The following is a 19,264-nucleotide window of genomic DNA, read 5'->3' on the forward strand; positions in this document are numbered from 1 at the left end:
TAGACTGATATGGAGAACTTGGATTCCAAGTCAACACCTTAAACTCAAACCATTCTCGAATTTTGCAGCGTGGCAGGGTGCGTTATCCTGCTGAAAGAGGCCACTGACATCAGGGAGTACCGCTTCCATGAGGGAGTGTACTTGGTCAGCAACAATGTTTGGGCAGGTGGTGTGTGTGTGTGTGTGTGTCAAAAGTAACAACCACATGAATGGCAGAACCCCGGGTTTCCCAGCAGAACATTGGCCAAAGTGTCACACTGCCTCTGCCAGATTATGATTCCTCAGACCAGGCCACCTTTATCCATTGCTCCATGGTCCAGTTCTGATGTTCACGTGCCCATTGTAGGCGCTTTTAGTGGTAAACACAGGTCAGCATGGGCATCTGCATCAGTGAGCCTTGGCCACATGTGATCAGTTCACCGGTTTTCCTTCCTCGCCCCACTTTTGGTAGGTCCAGATCACTGCAGGCTGGAAAGATCACACAGGAGCTGTAGTTTTGGAGATGCTCTGAACTAGTCGTCTAGCCATTACAATTTTTTTTTTCTGCTTCCAAAACCTCAACTTCATGGACAAAATGTTCACTCACTGCCTAATGTATCCCATCCACTGCCAGCTGCCATTGCAATGAGATAATCAATGTTATTCACTTCACCTGTCAGTTTTCATAATGTTAAGGCTGATCAGCATATGGTCACTTACGCTATCAAGACTTAAAAACATGCCACTATAAACAGTGAGTTATTTGATTAAAAAACAATAAGATAAGATAAGATAATCCTTTATTAGTCCCATAACTGGGAAATTACAGTGTTAACAGCAGCAAACAGGATATAGAGGGTGCAAAGCGTGCAAGGATAAGGGAAGGACGTGCATTCAAAAAGAATAAATACACAGGAAACAAGTACCTGCATCTGTACAAAGTACAGAAAAGAGAAATACTGTTCACACTAGAGTCCCTCAAGTTATGATTAGTGGCTGGATTGATTATTGTACCGATTTGTTTCCGGAAAGACTAAGTATGTAAGTACTGATCCTAGTAGTAGTGTTACATGAGTAAGGATTACTTTGAAGCATTAAAAAATTAAGACCTTAATCTCACAAAATCTTTATTTCGTTTGACAAAATATAAAATGCCACATTCATGATTAAGTAAACACAGGGTTTTGAAATACAGGAGCCTTATTCTGCCAGTGAACTGTACTTTTCCTGTGGTTTACCACAGCTACACCAGTGCCATTAGGCCTGTTTAATGAATGGAGGAAATCCTTAATTATGACTCTTCAGTCTCTGTATTTAACGAGGTCTTGGCTACTTTTTTGTCTGGATGTTTCATAAATTGCAGACTAAGACTAAACTAAGACTCCAAACTCTACCCTCTTTCAAATGGAATCAGCAAACTGTTGAATCAGTGGAGAGCTTATTTTTTTAAAAGGTTTATACTGAGAAAAAAACAGTTCAAGGAGAGTTGTGTCATTAAGGCAATTAATCCTGAGTATGCAAGCATTTTGATTAATGTTAACTCTCACTTGACTCTATACTCCAAATGATCAGTTGTGAGGAATTACAATCTGGTGGTGATGAAGTAGGAATGTTTACTCGGTTTCCATTTTCCGTTCGTTCAATCAAATTGTCTACATGGCTTATATTACAGTTTACTGTGCGACTTTTCCATTAGTGCTTTTATCCAGATGGAACTCTTGTGGATCTCTTCCTTACTTGACAGATACCATTTGATCAAAACAAAGAAAATGACTGGATTTTCTTTGTCTGAGTCACCACGTTGGTATTTAAAACACTGTCCTCACATTTGTTTTTGTTTTTTTTATGTATACAGCTTTAGTTTTTGGTTTCAGTTGCACTGAGCCATAACAAGTTTGATCTGCCATATGGTGCGAGTTACAAAAACAACTGGATGTTCTGTCCCCCAGCTTTCTTGATTATGGGACTGCTCAAACTCTTTTTGTCTGTCACCCACAAGCACACTCACACACATAATGACACAAGTACTTTCCATCGGCATTGTAGTGCGAGGGATTTTTCCCCCACACTAATTAAAAGTCTTGCCATGAGTCGGGGAGGTGACGCTTTGACGGTTTGTGTTTTTTAGATACAAAAATTGTTTCCTTAAGCTGAACAGCTTTCACCGAGGGAAGCTCCAGGGATCAGCTTTTTTAGACAAACTCGAGCATCTGTGTTTCTCTGCCTGCAGAGACTCCGTAGTGGCTCATCCATCACTCCTTAGTGGACATGTCAGTGTGAAGAGCTGCCAGAAGGCTCTCCACCACACACGGCCTTTGTGTTTTTGAGTATATTGTGGGTGTGTTTACAGTCTACTGTGGGTGTTTTTTATTCTGGTTTCAGCGGTCAGCATGTGTAGGATCCAGGCGAAAACTGCCTACAAGAGTCCCTGTCCTCACCATCAGGGTTAGGAGGTCTGCAACATCTCTGATTAGAATACCATGCCTCATCTCTCTGCTAAAGTTACTGTTACTGTGACTAATTTATGGATAAGTCTCCAGATAGGAACTATTTGTGGATAAAACACAGACATCTGGTTTGGTTCGTCTTAAATTGTAGGCCTGTGTTCATGCCATATATCATAATAAAGACACAGCCATGAAAGGAGATTTTTATCTGTAACAGAACAAATATTTGAGTGCCGTCTGGAGCCGGAACGAAAATTAAGTCAGTGACACTGTGGTTTAAAAAAAATGAGTGTTAAATAAAGGTCAGGTTCGCTTTTCTGCTCAAAGTAATCAGTCATCAAGATCCATCTCATTTAACAATTCTTTCTCCCTGCCCCCTCTTGTTGTGTTTGCATACAGAAATACAAAGGATTCAAGGGTTCAAGGATTCAAGGGTTCAAGGAACTTTTTATTTATTGTCATACCAGCTCACATTCACATGTTTATGGTACGAAATAAGGACTCAGGTCCCGGGAGCAATAAGCAGACTATAAAAATATAAAAGTACGAGGTAAAAAGTTGAATAAAATAGAAATATAAGCTAAATAAAAATAGAATATAAAAATAATATAAAACTAAACATTTAAATAAGATAAATATTTAAATAAAGAAGCCGGTTTTAGCATATAGCAGCATAAATATGCATGTGCAAGTGTGTGCAAGTATGAGGTAGTCCAGAAAGTAGTCCAGAAAGTAGTCCTTAATATTGTACTTGTGGTATTGCACTTGTAGGATAGGACAAATAAGATCTGTCTATGTTCGAGCAGCTCATTGAAGGTAGTATTGAATGAATGCATAGCATTGAACATTGTCACCACTAAACAGTTGTACAGCTGAGTCTGTTGGAAATGTCATCAGTTTTGCAGGTATTTGGTCATAAACCAAAATACTGACCTGCTGATTGCACTAAATGAAAACGTAACAGATCACCAAAGTTATTACAGTTCATCCTAACTGCAACACCCAAAATCCAATGTCTGAGGCTCATGGTGGCAGTATATTAAAATTATTAAGGAATTTTGTGCCAATCCTTCACATAAATTTTGAGATTTTACTGAATAAGATAAAACTTTGATCTGCTGGTGTCGCAAGAAAAATCGGGAGATCATGACAGGATTCATGAATTTTCCTGGGCATGATGGCGCCAAATTTCATTTTATGAATAAATATCTTACTTTTCAATGTAGTATCATTTAGAATGTATGTATTTTTATTTGAAAATTACCTTCAGTACACAATGTCCATTTTTCTGCCTTGAAATCCTTGAAGCCTTATCTTTACAATTACGTGCTGACACAAACTTTTTTATTTTATTTTTTTTTAATACCCCAGATAACTTGGCATAATAAAGGATCTGTAAAAGACACAGATATGAATGATGGAAAGAAATATTAAACTCGGGTTTTTCAGAACTCTTGTATGAAAGCCTCTATTGTCCTGGGGCCATGATTGCGTGTGCAGCTGTACACTGAACACTCTGTAGAAGTCTGGGAATACTGTGATAGGATTCTTTTCCAATCCATTATAGCACAAAGGACAGCACCATGAACTGAATATGCTAATTGAGACCACAATGTACAACAATATAGTGAGAATAAGAGAATTATGTCGGACACTCACCAGCATATTGATCAGTCTTGTAAGTCTCCATTTTCATTACAGTGAATCAAGACAATGAGAGCAAACTAAATAGTAACGAGTGTCAACAGAAGGGCTGATTGTTCCATCTTCATTTGGACTATTACAGAGTTCCATTAGGAAGTAAATGCCACATTGATCCCTGACAAAGTCCTCAAATAACAGAATGCAAATTAGAGTCGTGGGGGAGGAAATTCTGTGATTACAGGAGACCGATATAGTTGCATTAGTCACCTTTTCCTTGGAAACGGGAAGTTTCTGCTCCACTTGAAAGACTTCAAAGACAAACGTTAAAACAAAATGGTGGAGGTGCTGATAGCCGTGGTTAATGCAGCCCGTCCTCATCAGAAAAACAGCTGTATAGGTCATCTGTACAAGGAGCTTAGAACCACTCATATTTACGTTTATTGTTACATCCGTACTGAAGAGGAGGAGGAAGATTTTGGGGTGGGTGTGTACGTAAAACAAACACAGGACTTTCCCCCAGTACACCTGTGTTCATCTCCAGTGTGAAATGTCATGTATGTAACTTTACAGAACTAACATAGTTATATGAACCAAAACCACAGCTGTCGACAGCCTGCTCAATCGAGTGCCTGAGCTGCTTTTTGCACCCTGGTAGGATGATCCTATGGTTGAATGGGCTGCCCATCGATGACAGCTCATCATAGTGAAGGTGCGAAAGGTTATCCATCACGGCTTTGATTTTTGTCCCCCAGCTGCCCAGCTCCAGCCCAACCACGGTGCTGGCCTTCCCCACCAGTTTGTTAAGTCTGCTGCCCTCGCCTGCCATAATGTAACCGCTCCAGCGTACCACCTCAGAGAACAGAGCACTGGCTATTACTGCTGGGCAGGAGCCTGTTGCACACACTGAAAAATCTGCTCAGGAAGAACAGCCTGGTCAGTACATTTCTGAGGAGGGTGTGACCGTTTTATATGTAATGCATGGAAACAAATCGCTTGAGAAAGTATATAATATACATAATAACGTATATGGAGCTGAGCATGAACATTGCGCGTTCGCTGCTAAACATTCCCACAAGCGTCAGGCAAAGATTCATACAAGAGGAGCAATGTGTTACGGTCCTGCTGAGTCAGTGATGAGGTCTGACAAATTAGTACTGGACATGTGTCATTGGGTATCGAGAATATGACAGTGCACAAATGAACAGTCCAGGCAAAAGAAATAATCAAAAGAAAGAAAATGTATAATATAATAAAATAAATACAAATATGATAAATGAATCACAAGTTATGAATACTGCAACTGAAGTATGGACACCATAAACAAGTAACTAGTAGCATACTGAAAAATATACATATTGTAAACATTCAGTGTTGAAAACAGGACTATGGGTGGGGGGCGGGGGATATTACACCTGTCAAGATATATATAGTGAATATTGCACATAGTATTGCATATGAGAGGTACAGTGAGGTAGTGAGGGGTTATTGCACATTCAATGAATCAGATTATAGTGTACTTAAGTGTTTATACGACACTCTGTTGCTTGACAGGAAAGTAAAAATGGAGATCTGTTGTTCTGTATTATTAGGCTTTGGTGATAATATGAACCATGTTTACGAGAGTGAATCATCCAGGATAAACAACACCGTTAGTTTGAGCTGAGGCCATGAAAGGATTGCTGGACGCTCAATAAGCTTTGTTAATACTTCTTTATTTGAAAAGAGGAATTTTTCTGGAAGTGTTCTGCAGATATTGATTGTATAGCTTAATTTTGAAAAGCTTGTGTACATCTGTTCCTGTGTGACTGCATTTAGCATAGTACAACATAACTAGTTAGTTCAAACTTTATTGCAGAGCCATGAACTGTCTCTCTTATAAACACACGCAGATCTCAGAAAAGTTTAAGCCACAGATTAACACAGCAACAGTAATGGTCTGTGTGCACACCAACTGTGTGACGACATTTCAAACACATCATTATGCTAGGAGCGAATCAAGTGGAGTAATTGCAATCACATGCTTCTCATACACCCTGAGGATACCGCTGTGTCTGACAAATTCCTTATAGTGGAAAAGATGATAGTTCCAAGATTAACATTTACGCTGTGCTGAAACTGGTAAACACAGAAAGCACTTTTTCTGACATATCGACACGTCACAAGGGTGCCAGTACTGCTATCTAACATGGCAAATTTAGAAACAGGTCCGGGTGTGTTTACAGTGAATCAAAGCATAAATTAGTCAATTTAGCAAAACAACGCGCATTATCTTACATTGAACAATTGCTCTAATTGTAATTAATTATTGGTAGGTGGTTTTCTTTCTTTCAGTCTGTGTTTATATCCTTGACCTTAACAAACATTTTCATGTGGTCTCTCGCTATGTTCCAGACTGTTTTTTCTCTGCATATCAGGAAGAAACCTTACACTCTGTGGGTCCTGGCTGGGAAGAACCATCCATCCATTTTCTATACCGCTTATCCGTCAGAGTCGCGGGGGGCTGGAGCCTATCCCAGCTGACTACGGGCGAGAGGCGGGGTTCACCCTGGACTGGTCGCCAGTCAATCGCAGGGCCAACACACAAAGACAAACAACCACACACTCTCAGAGTAGCCAATTAACCTAATGTGCATGTTTTTGGTATTGTGGGAGGAAGCCAGAGTACCCGGAGAAAACCCACGCAGGTACAGGGAGAACATGCAAACTCCACATAGAAGGGCCCAGACCGGGATTCGAACCTGGAACCCTCTTGCTATGAGGTGACAGTGCTAACCACTGCACCGCTGTGCCGCCCGCTGGGAAGAACTCATTCTACCAAGTAAGCATCCTTGACTTGGCCTGGGTGGATCCACAGGCGGGGCCAGAAGGTAACTGGCTCCAGCTGAAATCTGGTTGGTCGATTAAGTGCACTCTACTTGCTTCAGAGCACTTAACTGGCTGCCCTTTCAAACACTATGATGTCCCACCTTGATTTGCTGTCAGGTTTAGGTTTGTGGTTATTTACATTAATCGAAAGTCCATCCATCCATCCATTCATTTTCTATCCCGCTTTCTACATCGTGGGGGCATTGGAGCTACGGACGAGAGGCTAAAGTAAACCCTGGATTGGTCACCAGTCAATCACAGGGCTGACACACAAAGACAATCACACACACTCACACCTATGGGACAATTTAGAGTAGCCAATTAACCTAATGTGCATGTCTTTGCGACTGTGGGAGGAAGCCGGAGTACCCGGAGAAAACCCACGCGGGCACATGGAGAACATGCAAATGCTGCACAGAAGGACCCAGACTGGGATTCAAACCTGGAACCTTCTTGCTGCACCACCATGCACCACCATGCTGCCCCACACCAAAAGTCACCAGAAGGACTGTCTCGGTAGCTGCTCTGTCATTTGTGGCAGTTCATCGGCGGCTTTGACAAAAGCCATTAGGGCATGGCCACACACGCCCGAAATCACGTTGACATCAACATTACTGAACCTGGATGCAAACTTCACCTTGGCAGGCTATGGTCATACCCTGGGTTTTGCTCATGGTTTGAGAGAGACCATTATTTGGATTATGTTCACGTGTTACCAACAGTGAATATACTTCTTTTCTAATCTAAATCATCAGTCTGTCCTGGAGACTGTCCTGCAGAGCACTTTGGATCACCTCTGTTGTAGTTACCCCCCCTATATAAAACAATACATTAATATTATATTATATTATAGTAAAGCTGTCATATCTGCCACAGTCTAATTAAAGATTTTTTCCAGATATGGACAAAAACTGCTAAGATGTTCAAACAAAACTATGTAGAAAGTATTTTGACTTGTTGTTGGAGGTGAAGAGTTCAGAGCTGAGAAACTGGCATTATGTACTGCACTGCAGGTAATGTGATAATGATGAGTGCACAGAGTTCAACAAATTTTAGTTGTTGCCATTATTGTTTTACTGCTTATTTTCAAAAAAAAGGAAGAAAAAAAAAGGGACTCACACTATGCAGGGATGTGATATCACTCTGTACATTAAATCAGATCATATTCTGCTCAGTATAATAATCAGTGGCCGGTCCATTACTCCTAATTATATCAATCATAGCCCGTAGCTCTGAAATGGCATGTTACACCCTGCTGGGAGCATTTATGGGCCTGTATTCATCAGAGACAAATTGAAATTCAAAGCACATGAACCACAAACTCAAATCACACCTCCTGCATCTCTTTTGAAAATGTCTTTTATGTTGCAGAGTCTGTCCTTCTCACTCAGTGCTGACAGTATAAGTCTGCACTAAAGGAACTAATCAGAAAACCTCATCGTCTGCTGTAATATATCAACCCACCATATAAGTTTGACGTGATTGTTATTGGCATGTCTGCTATGTGGCTTGACTGCTTCTTTTTTATCCCCTACTTTCCTCATGGGTAATTTTCCTCCTCCTTGACAATTTAATTCATACCTCTCACATTATGTCTCGGAACAATAAAATTTTTACAGCAATATGAGACTGTCAAAAGATCACATCACACATTTCTATAAGCCACGTGGCCTCCCCTTCTGCACATTGAAAAACGTATGCACACAGAGGAGGTGAAGGAAAACTGTCACACTAAATGACTAATACAAGCGTGAATTTTTCACGAGGAATTAACATAAGATCTGTAAACATGTATCATTCCAAATTATCTCTTTATTTCATAATAAATATCAAATGGTGTTTATCACCTTGTGTTTGGATCTGCAAAACTGTATGCTGACAATCTGGAATGTTTTTATTTTAAGTAATGTGAATGAAACATTTAATCTTTTAGAAGATTAGAAATGAACTGAGCATTGCAAAGTATAGCTGATGTTGGCGTTAGATGCTTGCCTGTCACAAACACAATGGTCTCAATAGCTCTTTGAGCTTATTTCAGCTTTCTCTGCACTTGGCTGTTTTTTCACTCCCTGCGTTTTGTTTTCGCGATTGTGCTTGGTTTCATCCAAAAAATACTTAGTAAATGCAAACTGTTGAGGAAAATTCTCTGCTGCTGGTGAATAATGAAATAGAGACAAGGTTTTTATTTTCTTTGCAAAGAAAAGGTCAATCAACGCACGAGTGGTCAGAATGATTGAAAGACCCCGAACATGGGGAGACTGCCTGGGGTGTGACTCGCACCTGGGGTGTCCTGCAGGATTTTGCATTCAGGCGGGAGGTTTAAGAGGTCTAGACGTGATAATTTAAAACACAAAAGGACCTGGTGTCTTGGTGAGAAAGCAGGATGTGGGGGACGTCTCATGTAGCTGATCACAAGAAAGTTGAAATTATAATTACAGAACAAGTATCTGGCAGCAGTGGGTGTAGAAGTATTCAGATCCTTCACTTTAATAAAAGTACTAATACCACACTGAGAAAATACTCCACTACAAGCAAGTGTCCTGCATCCAAAACCGTAAGTAAAAAGTGAAAAAGTGGGGGTGACAGAATCAAGTTTCAGTTCATGCTACAAGATAAACAAAATAAATATATTGATTCTACATGCTAAAAAATTTGATTTCACAACACTGAAGTCTAAACTTTGCTATCATGATTATATCATTATTATTATTATTATTATCATTATAGGCCTTACTTGCTGGCTTCCTTCTCAGAATATTTGTATCACTGCTCTTTTAATAGTATTGATATTGCAGAGTCCACATAACCTCCTCTGTTGATCTGCTAAGAAACTGGATTATAATCAAATCCTGAATACTCAATCCACATAGAAAATAATTCTTTATGGCACTTTACACTCTACCTCTACTTTATTTTGCACTACATTGCGCTGTTTATTGTTGTATAAATGCTTTTTTTTATATTGCCTTGTATATATATTTTATACACTTTTTATTTTTGTTTTGTTACATTTTGTTTAGCTTGTTGTGTGTATTGCTGCTGCTGCACTGCAGTTTCCCAGCCTGGGATCAATAAAGTATATCTATCTAATCTATTGAATCAAGACTGTGTGGGAGTCATGAAGTTCAACTGCATTTGATGATAATAATAGAGAATTTGGTGTGATGTCATTTGCTAGATGTTATGTTATCATGTCATTATCCATTTAAACAGTTAATATTGATGGCTAAACTAATGATGCATTGTGTTGTGACACTATGATGTTGATTAACCAAAGTAAGACATTTCCAAAACATTTAATGGGTCGGGCTCGTATCACCAGTTGGCAGCTCGTTCTCTGCTGTTGGCTGCTAACTTTCTGAATGTCCCACATTCTGAATTCTATTCCTTTTTTAAACTAATAAAATTTAGCAGCAGTATCCCTGTGAAAGCAATAACCCTTTCTGGTTGATGTTTGCATTGCATTTCATTTCATTTATTTGTTTAGATGCCGTTCAAACCAGTGGCATTGTGCTTCCTTCTGTTCAGTCGCTAGAAATACACATCGCTGTCGCATTCCTGCCACAGATGCATTTGGAAAATTCTAATTTAGAAAGTGGGTTGTGTACACACACACACACACACCCACACCCACACACACACACACACAGGCTTAAATGCATGCATGCCTGTGTGTAGCGACTTCCACTATTGCTTGGTTTCAGGTTACCAGGCCTCCCTCTCTCGTCTTTCCTGTATTCCACTCTGTCTTTTTCTTTGCCGGCTCCAGGAGTCTGGCTGTCTGCTCTCTAAATAGAGTTGACCTCAGTGCAAACTTGATGCTGCTACTGTCTTTAGCTCTGCATGAGAGGCGATGCATATGTAAGACGTGTGTGTGTGCGTGCGTGTGAGCCTGTGTTTGCATGCTTGTAAGTGAGTGTCCAACCGGTCTATTTAATTTTATCTGTTGTAGTCTATTCTGGCCTAACAGAGTACAGAGTATATATATATATATATATATATATATATATATATATATGAAATATAGATGTAACTTACTGCCTCACTTGTGACATGGGATCTGGTGTGTGTAATAGAATACTATTGTACTAAAGCGGTATTGTTGACTGCTGAGGTTTTCCCATGATGCAACCAAATGTAAACGTTGTCATTGTGCATCCTGACATATATAATATTCACATCAAGAGAAGTAAGCAAACCAAACCAGTGAAACCAACCAACCAAGAACATGCATGTAAATCATGGTTAGCATGTTTTGCTGTTCTGTACACACCTCAGTAAAATGGAACAGAATGAAACCAGATAACCAGAGAGGATTCAACGTTACTGACAAAATAATGTGAACAACCTGTAATTGTACTGGAGAGTTTTGTCTCACAAGAAGGAGACTTTGCACTTTCCTTGCCATGGAAAATAGCAGTCGGAGACAGATGCCTACAACATTTAGTAAAATACACGGATACACACATTTAGTCATCTGAATTGGGATGTAGGAACTACTTCGAAAAGACAAGCATGTGATCATATACATTATTACACACAGTCTGAGGTCATAATTCACTGCTACTGTCAGCATCTCTACAGCTACAGGAGCTTTTGTCTGAGTTATAGGTCTGTCACAAAACTACCAACAGATCAAGGCAGATTTAGCAAAGAGTACATCACTGAAGAGGTCACAGTGCACAGTTCTCGACTGACTGCAAATATTAGACTACTTTTGGATGGTACAAGGCAATCTTTTCTGAGCTCACTGCTTCATATTTTGTTCATTAGCCCTTTTAAATCAGTCAAATCTGGTCATGTGCAGAGTCTCATGAATACATCAAACATATTTTTTGAAAAATTTCACATTTTTGGACTGGACTCCAGCCTCCACTGCCAAGGCTGTCCTCACTCTGTTACCAGGAAAGTCTAATCTATACGGCTGGCCAGCACACCATCCTCAGCCTCTGTGAGTTCAGGGAAAAGGGTTAATTAGGTTTAATTCACAGGTGTTATTCTCTCACTATTTCTGGAGGTGCTTACATGGCAAAACAAAGGAAAGAAATGGCTTTTAACTGCTGAGGATGGACAATTAGATCCTCTTTGAGGTCATATTGGAGGACTTTTATAAGATGGAGGCAGAGAGGACATGAAATGCATCTGAGAATAATTCCTCTTTGGCTGGCATCGCATCCAAGACGTGAAAAACTAGTAGTCTGCTAGATTTAAACTGTCATCGGCTGGAAAAAACTGATGACACTGACTTTAGAACGTAAACACTTAAATATCATAACAAACCTAGTGGTATGTTGGTATGTATCATTGTAATATTTACGAACATGCCTAATCGTTCAGTGCATCTAACAAAACTGTCAAAATCTGTATTATCTGTCACATTCTAGAACAGCACATGGACAACGCTGGCATCCTGACCCTTGAAAAATGGCTGTGAAGGGAAAACAGCTGTTATGATAGAAAGGTCGTGGAGAGAGATCAGTCTCCTGTGAATTCAGGAGTTCATAATTAACACATTTCCACCTGGTACACTCTCCATCCTCTATACCGTCAGACCACGAGGCTTTGAAAGCTTCACGGAGCTTTTGGCAGATCAAAGCTGTGGAAACAGGCTCCCTCAGAGTGAAACACATTAACCCAATTACCTTTTTAAATATTCAGTCGACACATGTTACCAATTAGAACAGACTTTAGTTGCTCCAGGAGTATGAAGTAAGAAAATAAAGAGGGAATAAGCTTAAAATGTGTCATTAGAGTGGATGCAATAATTTACATAAATACATTTTGTAATTCATGACTTTTTTTTTTTTTTTTTTTTACAAGAGTAGTAGACATCTTGGGAAATAAGCTTATTCATTCTCTTGTTGCCAGTAAGACAAGAATACTGCCAGTACTTTCAAATTTTTCTGCTAAATTCTTTATAGAACTACAACCAGCAGCTTGATAACTTAGCTTAGCATAAAGAAAACTACAACTTTACACTTAGGCTTCTTCAAGGATTAAACAAACGAGGTGTTGCACGTTAATTAGTGAGCTTTGGAAGTGTCAGCTGGTGTCAGGCGAGCTATTTCCCCCTGCTTCAGTCTTTATGTTATGCTAAGCTAATTGGCTGCGGCCCCTAGCATCTTGTTCATCAGGCAGACATGTGAGTGGTATCAATCTTATAATCAACTTCAACTTTCTTCAAGAAAGCAAATGGCTAATGTGTGTCCTAACAAACTGTTCCTTCAAATTTTATAATTTCAAGTGTGTAACTTAGCGAGGATGATTTGACTACAAATATTGTAGGAAAGCTGCAGGAGATGGCATATTTTTCAGAAAAACTAATTGATTTTTTTTTTTAACAGACACTCTGTCATCTGAGAACAAATTTGTTTTCCATTTCAATTTCTGTCCAAAAAAACAGGAACCGCAAATGACATTGTGTGTGGGCGTAGAAATGTTAACGATAACAGTGTGACGAATGGAAAATAAAACAGAGAGAAGCAATAGACAACGAGAGGGAACAAACGACTGAGGGAGGCATTTTGGGAAAATTTAAGTTGTGTTGCTGTTGCATGTTGACATTCTGTCTGTGATCACGGATGATTAGCAGGACTGTGTCCCTGAGGAGCTAAGCCCACATAAAGCCCTTCACTCTCACTTTTCCCTCCTGCACTGAGCCACTCTGGAGCAGGAAAAAATCACTCAGTGTGCGAGAGATGTGCCAGCGTGTGATCTGTGTATGAGAAATGGATTTTGAATATTTGGATCAGAAGAGGCTTCTGGGTGGAGTAATGCCTGATAACGCTGTCACTAAGGTAATCACCCATGGCAAATTCTTCCCCAGCAGAGAAGAGAGCAGTCACAGATGCTGAGGAAAAGAACATTTTTTTGGCTGATTCTGGGAAACCTGTCAAACCAGTAGTTACCAGTGGTGAGTTTGGCTCCAGTGAGAGTCAGACCATACAGACAGACAGACAGACAGACTGTCTCTGGAACCTTCTGGTGCCAATGGGTCAATGGATGCAGAAAAACCCAGTAAGATTTTAGTGGCTTCCTTTTGTTCTCTTTTTGGTCATAAGCTGCCTTATTCAGCAATTTAATATTCAGATTTCTCTCAAAACACACGTGCATGTGGAAGAGATTTAGTTTAGTTTCAGTTTATTTAATAGCAAGCCTGCAAGTCTCTGCAAAGCTGTACTGACTTACACTGTGAACCCACTTGAGGCAAATTTGTGATATTGGGTTAGATAGAGCTGTGCTTTGGGTCAGATGCAGTAGACCATTTTTTAACTGAACACCATCGCCTGAAATCACTTACACACATGCAACTGGCCTGTGGTTCCTGGGCTGCTATTGCCATAAAGGCTAGGAAATACTTACACACCACAGCCACAACATGAAAACCACTCACAGGTGAAATGAATAACATTAATCATCTGTTTGCAATGCAATGTTCTGCTGAAATCATTTGGATGCACTATGACACACACCACCAACCTAAACATTGCAGACCAATTTAGAAAACAGCTCAGGAAAGTCTCAAAGCCCAGAACAACGGCCTGCAGGCTCCCCAAATCCCAACCTGATCAAGAATCTGCAGGATACACCAGAATAAGCCGACCCCACCCTCACCTGGTGTCTGACAGGTCAAAGCTGTTTTGGCAGCACAAGGGGGACCTGCAAAATACCAAGCAGGTGGTTTCAATGTTGCGACTGATTGGTGTACATTTGCAGGTGATGGGAAACCATTTGTTTTGCAGATATTTTGTTATCAGCCACTGGAAATATTGACCTGATAATGAGGCTGGATGTTTTGAGAAATCACCAGACTTGTTGCAGTTCATTCTGAAGGGAACACGAGTCTCTGTACTAAATCATATGGCATCCCATCCAACAGCTAATGGTTGCCATCCCCACAGAAAAGGAGGAAAAGTCAGGAGATCATCAGAGCCATTGGGACTGAGTGTCTGGGAACAATGAATGTCTGTAGAAAATTTCTGGCAGTGTCCTTATTTTGGCATTTACCATGCTGTTTTCCCATTAATTTCTCAAAATACATGTGCCCCTTGAATTCATTCCCCTGTAGGGCTGAGTATTATAGTGATTAATTAAATTAGCTTGATTTAATGAAAAGCACTAGAAGAAGCGCTGCAGTAGAGCACAGAGGTATTCAGACTTAGAAATGTGATCAGCCATCCATTTTCTATACCACTTATCCCTCTGGGTCACGGGGGGGCTGGAGCCTATCTGTGATCTCATTGGATAATAAATAAATAACACTTTTAAGGGCATTTTGCTTTTCATGTCACACATCTGAAGCTTTTCACATGTCATTTTGCCCATGTGACTTACAGTCCATGTTTGGTTAGGTTTAGGCATAAAAACTTCTTAGGGGGAAAAGAGTTAAGTCAGACATAAGTTAAAATAAGTTTACTTTCAGGTTCACATGGTTCTCAAATGCTGAGCTCCTGAGTGTCCTGACTTTTTTGATTCAGTCTACTGATCCAGCCTTCTCCCCGTGCAGACTTTCTCGCTCTGTACCACCACATCACCTAATACCTTTTTTATTATCTGTGACATTTGTGCCTAAAATGACACACATACACACACACACACACACACACAAAAATTTAATGTGGACAGTGTAAAATGAAATCTGAGAAACAAAAAAGAAGGACTTGGGTATGTTATTCATATGGCATTTGGTTGCAGGATGGAATTTGTGCTTTGCTTCCTTCTTCAGAGAGATGATGGAGGTGACCATCCCTGAAATTTGATATTATAGACATTTATTTAGACGTGAACAAATTCAAGGTTTAAATGTGGGATTTAATAAAAGAACAGTAAAATAATTTAAAGAAGAATTTGCTCAATTAACAAAGCAAATGTCCTCAGCAGTTTAACATTTACTCGACGACTCTGAGGCGTCTGATCACGACTCTCAGCAAGGGAAAACCTCAATCAGTTTAGTTACCTTAGTTCATTTTTCCATTCTTCCTCATTTTACTGTTGTGTACGTGAAATGGATATTTTTTTGTACTGAGGAGTGAAAAGAGCAGAAGTGCATGTCTGAAGGTTGGGCTTGTAGAATAATAACCGATCTTAATGTGAAAAAAGAACTCACTGTGATTATAACTACATATTTTTATTGGAGAGAAAATGAAAGGCCAAAAGCCATCACCGAGAAGGACTTGCGTTAAGTGTCTCGTCTAGTATTTGTGCTTTCACCAAGGAGACCTTTTGCCAAGCTTTTATGTGCTGCTCAAAGCCCTGTAAGCGAGTGATTTCTCTCCTTTATAAAGGCAGATTCATCATTTTATTGGAAAAGTGACACTGGATAGTAGTTTATTTTATACTTTATTTCTAATAAGTGGCTAAAACTGGAATATTTCAGCATTATAAACAAACCTGCAAAATATACTACTTATGTTTTTTTTTATTTCTCAGTGGATTTCTCTCCGTATTTACACAAAACCTGTTTGATTACGCCTTTGTCTCCCACATTTGCTTTTAGTGTCACTTTCTGACACTGAACCTCTAAGGCAGAACACAAAGAACTCAACGCTTTAATTGGAACATTACAGAGTAGAAGCAAGTTTATCAAGTTTGGGTTTGATGGAAAGCGTAGCTGTCTATCTCAGTTTGCTTTAAATGCTGCTCAGCATGGATGCCAACATAAAAGCGCTTCTTTGATTATATTAGTTATTCTGGATGACAGCTTTCTTCTTTAAAATTTGCTGTCTGTCAAAATGTAGGGAGATCTGGCACAGACAGATGCACAATCAGCCTTGTGAAATAAACAGACGCTTTGGTAAAAGAAGAATCAATTGAGCAAACATTTAAACATGTTGGCTTTTCGGAGTTTGACTTGAAGGCGGCACACTACAGCAACACATCTATATTGACACCAAGCACTTTTTAAGAATGTTTACTGGCATCTCCAGCTCATCCACAAATTGATGCAGATGGTTTCTACATGCCTACTGATTTTATTTATTTATTTTTTTTCTGTTGTACACTGCTGAGGTACATTTGGCTGCAGCTGAACAGCCATCGTACAATCACAGCTTAGCAACTGTTCAATAGTCTTTAAGCATCGAGCGTGTCAAATGTAAGAGTTGTGAGTTGAATTTTTAATGAGAATCAAATACTGTTTCATAGTATATTGATTCAGTTTCATAATATTACATTCAGTTTCAAGTTGATTGGTATTCACTTCCAAACTCATGCATTCAATTGCAGTTTATGCTATTCAGATACAATTCTTTCACTGCACTCAAGTTCAAATATAAATGATTCAAATTTAGTTTGTAGCAACACTTTCTGTCCACATGTTCCAGTCTGTATGTGGTTGCTGGGTCCACACTGGACTAAAACATTGAAAACTGGCAAAACTTTTGTTTTGGTTTTTGAGGGGGCAAATGCAAAAGCGTCCCTTGATTTTACAAAAGCTGAACTTTTAGCAACGTTAGGGACCGTTTTTATTTATTTATTTTTGCTGTGATTAAATCTAAAACTTCACTCAGTGGGAATATGTCAGGTCACACAGTGCGTGACAGATGAGAGAAACAGTTTGTGCCCGTCCACTAGTTTTTTGGGGGGGTTTTTTCTGACTTTTTATTATGGATCTGATGAGGTTTGTTTCTGCAATTCTTGCGTCATACGAAATCTGTAATATCTCTCCTAATCTTTTTCACGCTTTCTGGCACAACTTGAACTTTCAAGGCATTTGTCATTACATTATGTTCCTGTTAATGTAAAATACTAAAAAAAAACAGCCTATTGAGTCTTCTGTGAATGATCTTTAAAATGACGGCATTATGCTGTATTCACAAAGCATCAGTCTAAAACACGGTTTAGTGAATAGGTAACTGCTTTGCCCGCACACACACACACACACACACACACACAAACACACATATACGGTCATGAAGCAATTACCTGGATGTGAATACACTGAAATGAATAAAACCATATGTGGGGAAATAATACAGAACTGAATATCGCAAAAAGAGGAATTGACTGAAGCACTGAGAACTGAGATACAGGCAGTGTTTTATACCATTAGCCAAATTAGAGCTGCTGTGGTCTGCAATGCACGTGGGTGGACGATAGTCTGTATTTTGTTACTGGGGTGCCCCAACATGCCAATTATTGCACCTTTCTGAACGTCTCTGGCTTTGACTTTGAAGCTACAACCTGTAACTTTCTGCATGTGAATCAATAGTCATAGTTATTGAAAAACATCAGTGACGTGAAGCTAATTCACATTGTTGGAGGTGTGTAGTGACGCTGCAGCATATGTGTCAACTGAATTGGAAGACAGATTAAAGACGCTTTAAATTTACTTAGAATTCAAACTCATTTCACATGGTTTGCTTTGCTTGCTCAAGAACTTGTTCCAAATTTGACACCCGACACGACTTGTGATTTGCATTACTTCAGACGAGTGATTTGTCCTTACAGTTCCGTTCATCATCTCTTCACACCGAATGAAACGCATGTGTTTTTTTCAGATTTGCTCTCGAGTTTATCATTAGATAAAAACATTTTTTTGCACTGCTGGGCATTCCATCCATCCAGTGGAGAAAATTAACATTGATTGGTTTGAAGAGCATCCATTTACGTTCAGGCTGTTCCGTGATTTGCAGTCCTTATCCATTGATTACTCACTTTATCCCCGAAACACAAGACCAGCTGATGTGTGATGAAATGAATGAGGTTTTCTTCCATCATTGCAGGCAGTCAGAGCATATTTACTTTTGACTATTCCATGTCGTCTATAGAAATAATTACCCCCTCTCTGTAGTACTGCTGACAAACCATTAGACTGAGGTGATATTAGATTACATATATTTATTTACATATATTTTAACTCTTAAAACACTAAAGTCCGTCCTGTAGGACTATGAATTATTGAGATGATGTCCCTAGTTGAATTCTAAAATTGATTTCAATACATAATGTTACTGGTATTACAATTTGATTGCTGCAATGTTGAAAAGAGAGCATAGTATGTCATATAAATAAGACAAAAACATGCAAAGTTGTAAATTTGAAGGCCAAAGTAGTTCGTGTCAGTCTGTGTCACTTATGTATTTGGTTTGATGTAATTTTGCAAAATTTTGTCCTGCGTATGCCAGAATTAGTACTAAACTGGTGCCTTTCCTTGGGTCAAAAAAATTAACCATTAATCCTCATTCCTGCCACTCTGTGGTGCATATAGTTTTTCACTCTACTGCCTGAGCAGAGATTCACTGTGTGGTAATTTGATCAAATACATTAATTTTGGAGTTTGTAGCATATAAGTACATAACTGAAATAATTCATGTTTTTAAAATGGATTA

This window comes from Scatophagus argus, chromosome 2 (assembly GCF_020382885.2).
Source record: "Scatophagus argus isolate fScaArg1 chromosome 2, fScaArg1.pri, whole genome shotgun sequence".
Lineage (NCBI taxonomy): Eukaryota > Metazoa > Chordata > Actinopteri > Scatophagidae > Scatophagus > Scatophagus argus.